At 33.4% G+C, this 4,395-nt stretch overlaps 1 protein-coding gene across 1 annotated transcript in view; it reads right to left on the bottom strand.

Moving 5' to 3' along the window:
• LOC106474181 overlaps window positions 1-2,524 on the bottom strand; it is a 63,990-nt gene extending 61,466 nt beyond the window's left edge. Inside the window, exon 1 of the mRNA XM_022379468.1 lies at window positions 2,389-2,524. The gene's annotated coding sequence lies outside the window, so the exon portion shown is untranslated. The remainder of the gene's footprint in view (window positions 1-2,388) is intronic.
• Window positions 2,525-4,395: the final 1,871 nt, after the last annotated feature.

The raw sequence follows: 4,395 nt of genomic DNA, 5'->3' as shown, positions 1-4,395 counted from the left end.
TGACGTGTTACTAGCGTCACGTGACCCCAGCTGTCGTAACATTAATGTTTACTTGATCCTCCTTTTTTAGTTGCATATCTATGTTTCTACGTTCCTCACACCCTTCTTGCAATATTTATGGCTACAAGAGGATGATGACCTGCTTATTTATCTTTTTTTTTATTTAATATGTATTTTTAACATATAACCAGAAAGCTGTCACCGCATTCAAGATCTGAAAACAATATCCCTATATATTCTTCTTCTAAACTACTCTAATCATTAAACCTTTGCAACTTGTATGTCACTACAGTAGCGTGCATAATATATTAAGTACGTTACTGTCAAGATGAATCCCCCATAAAACTACATATGCAACATGTGAGATGTAATTAGGAAATGAATATTAACGAGAAGAACAACAATAAAATGAATACGAGCATGCAAACAGTCTACATGTATTCACAAACCACTGCAATTCCAACTACAGTTATGACCTCATAACCTCGGTACATGTTTAATTACTTCAAAATGTTACTTAGTTAATACTAATTTTAAGAAAAATGATATTGTGACCAAGATGGCTATCCGAAACATTTGTATTTTAAATTAAAATATTTGTGCCTCATGTTACCAATTTATTCTCTATTTCGTTTTAATGATACAAATGTTTTTTTCTGTTTCTCTGTGTTACCGAAACGTTATCGATAAGCTTCCAGGCAGAACGAAACTTGTTTGATTTTTTTTATCTAATGTGCTTAAAAAAGCAGTTAATATAAATCAAAAATACAAGGTAAGTAAAATACATATATAGATGGCATAAAACACTGAAGAAGAGAACCTTTCAATGTTCCTAACAAACACTTTGTTCACTTATTTTCATACATTTTAAACGTTATAAACTGTACATTAACAAAAAATGTACTTTCATATACAAATATAATCACAAACTTGTTACTAAACCTAGTCATAAATTAACAACAGTGGCCTACGTTGTTCTATACATATCCGGTGGTAAATTAATTGTTATAATATTCATTATAATTTACTTTGTTGTTTTTCTTGGATTTTTTTAATTATTTGTTTTCTTTTAACTACCCCCCCCCCCTTTAGTGGCTCAGTGTAAGTCTATGGGCCTATAACCCTAAAGTCGGGTTACCCAGATAGACCATTGTGTAACTTTACACTTAACTACAAACAAATATATCTTCTAACTAAGCTTTATAGACTCGCTGCTACATCAAATACGTAACTCTGGGTTGAATTACGTTTTAAGAAGGATGTGATGAATTACTTTTCATTTATAAGTCGGGGAATGCGGGCTTGAGTGTTAACTATAGAAAAAGATAATTTTTTTTCACGTCCTATACTCATAATAGAGAAGTAAATTGAAATTATGCATAAAGTCGTAATTGTTCGTTTTACAAGACTCGTAATTGGTGGCATCTTACCATCGGAATGAATGTCAAAATAATTTTAAAGATCCCATAAAACAATGATCATTACATAATTTACTTCCATTCACAACATTACAATGTTATTTTCCACAAAAGTATGTTTATGGCGACAATCAGTACCCAAAGGATTGTCATACTGCATCTTTTATTTAAAATACATTTATTTTACTTTTAACATTCATTACATGTTCAGGTTTATTTTAAAATATCCATTTGTTGCTAGTAAACATTACAGGTACTGAAAATACATCTATATATAGGTCAACCAACGACTACGCATATTGTTAAAATTTTTATACATATTTTGTTTTAAACTAATAGTAATAGGAGCGCTCACAGTCACACGACAATTGATCATTAAACAAAATGAAAGTTAGATTAAAACACATTTATCGGAACTTGTTAAGAAAAGTAGACACAATTTAGAACACAAATTGTAAAGGTCAAAAGTTCTTTCTCGTAAGTCTCCTGATAGGTCAGCGGTAGGTTTATGGATTTACAACGTTAAAACTATGGGTTCGATTATCGCGGTGGACAGTGTGCAAATAGCTGTCTTGCACTAAAATTAAGTAACAATAAACAAATATTTCTCATAAGTTTCTGAAAGTTAAAATTATTTTGCTTGACCTTTCAGTTATCACAGAAATGCACTTGTTATTGAAATTCTAATAGTTTTATCTCTACGTATTTTTATTTGTTTTGTTTTTTTCTTCATTAAATGTTAAGTTTTATTTAGGCCAATTAGGATCTGCCCAATGTGATTCAGATGTCAGAGTAAAACTGTAAAAGCGCGAACAATTTTACTTAGCTGGGGATAAACGGAGGAAGGAGCTAGGCCTAAAAAGACTGTGCCCAAATAGTGTCATTGTTTTCTTCCCAGTTTTCACACTTGTCAACGTTAGAAAATAATGCAAGTCTCTGGAGAAAAGATATGAACTTAACTACATTCTACCTGCAAACTCTTGTTATCCTGCACGTTGCTCCTTCAAAAATATAGAAACACTTAAACTCTCTCTTTTGCCGGACACTTCTTTCGCTAAGCCTTCCCAGCATAATCGATATGTCTTACATTCTGCGTTACCACTGTTGTGATGTTGAGCATGCGTGTTCAGGCTTAGTATGGTAAGCGACAAATCCATGCACCGTTTCGTGAATAGATGAAAATAGTTTGTTGATTTTATTGAAAACTCTTACAATTTTAGTATCTTGTCTCATTTTATTTATTTTTAAACACATAAGCTTACATTATGAAAATGAAATTTTCTACAGCATACTATAAAAATCTGCAAAGGAATAAAAATCGCTCATGGAGAAGTGAGACAATTAGAAAATACATTTCTATATTAACTAAAATTCTTGGTCGCATCTTATAGGTTATTTCAATGAAAAGCCCCCAGTGGCACAGCCGGTATGTCTCCGGATTTACAACGCTAGAATCCGGGTTTCGATACCCGTGGTGGATAGAGCACAGATAACCCAATGTGTAGCTTTGTGCTTAATTACAAACAAACAATGAAAAAAAAAAGAAAGCAAACTAGAATAAACATAACAATATTAAAATTTCTGCCTATATGTTAATACGAAAAAATACTTAAACTCACAAATAATATGTTAACCATAGTTTATATATTAAGACATAGCGGGTGTTTTCTAAGTGCAAAGCTACACAATGGGGTATCTGCACTCCGTCCACTGTAGGGAATCAAACTTCTGTTTTTTACGTTGTAAGTCCGGAGACGCCCCCCAGTGGCACAGCGGTATGTCTGCGGACTTACAGCGCTAGAAACCGGGTTTCGATACCCGTGGTGAGCAGAGCACAGATAGCCCATTGTGTAGCTGTGTGCTTAACTTCAAACAAACAAAAAAGTCCGGAGACTTACCGCTGACCCACTTGGGATTTTTTTCAAACACACTAGATAATGACATACTTCCTTTAAAGGGTGTTAGTAACAATGTTAATTCTTAAGAAGAGATAGTTGTGATATTCCCATTTAAAGAATGTATCTGTTATTTAGTAGTGATTAGATGGTTTAAAAAAGTTAGTAAAACTTATAATGATACACTTTTATAAAGGGTGCTAAAAACAATGCATTGGTTACGATATTCGTTTTTAAACTGTTGGTAGCAATCCAGTTGAATAAAAAAGTTGGTAGTGATATATGGTATGTTTAATCACACAGAACTGTTAGTCAAAATCCTTTTCCTTTTTTATCTTTTTAAAAACGACAGCAGAGAATTATGCATCACATGGCAATTCTGTAGTATTTTCAGGAAAACTGATTTCTCCAAAAAGTGTATAAGATAGGTCCACTATATAACGGAAGGTTTGGCAAGTATATAACGATGTAATTCTGAGTTCCATTAAAACTGAGTGTTTCACATCAATGCTACATTCCACTAACTTATTGGCTTTGTTCTTCCAAACAGTACTGATGAGCCGTAATTTCTATGAAACAAATCTGTTGCAGCGGGAGTAACGAATGAATGAATAGATTAGGCCTCTACATCATATTTCCGTCATTGAAATTCACGTTTTGGTAAAGAAAAGAAATTAACAAACAAATACATAACCAGTTAGTCTACAGAATAACAAGGGATGTTTAATTGTGATAATATGTCACATGTTATCCAAATACCTAAAGTATTTTAGGTTATTAATGGTAATAAAGGATTATAACTATAAATCAAACAAATAAGAGAGACTGTAACCTCAAGATATCACCTGACCTACCATTGGAGAATACACAAAGTGCAACTGTGCAGCTATACCCTCTCTCTACAGGCAGAACAGGTGTTATCTCAAGAGTTTGTTTGTTTGTTTTTGTATTTCGCGCAAAGCTACACGAGGGCTATCTGCGCTAGCCGTCCCTATTTAGCAGTGTAAGACTAGAGGGAAGGGCAGCTAGTCATCACCACCCACCCGCCAACCTATTGGGTCGTACTCCTTTTACCTAACGAA

This window comes from Limulus polyphemus, unplaced genomic scaffold, assembly GCF_000517525.1.
Source record: "Limulus polyphemus unplaced genomic scaffold, Limulus_polyphemus-2.1.2 Scaffold136, whole genome shotgun sequence".
In the NCBI taxonomy this organism is placed as follows: domain Eukaryota; kingdom Metazoa; phylum Arthropoda; class Merostomata; order Xiphosura; family Limulidae; genus Limulus; species Limulus polyphemus.
Note: the sequence above shows the minus strand (reverse complement) of the source record. Positions and strands in the feature narration are given on the sequence as shown.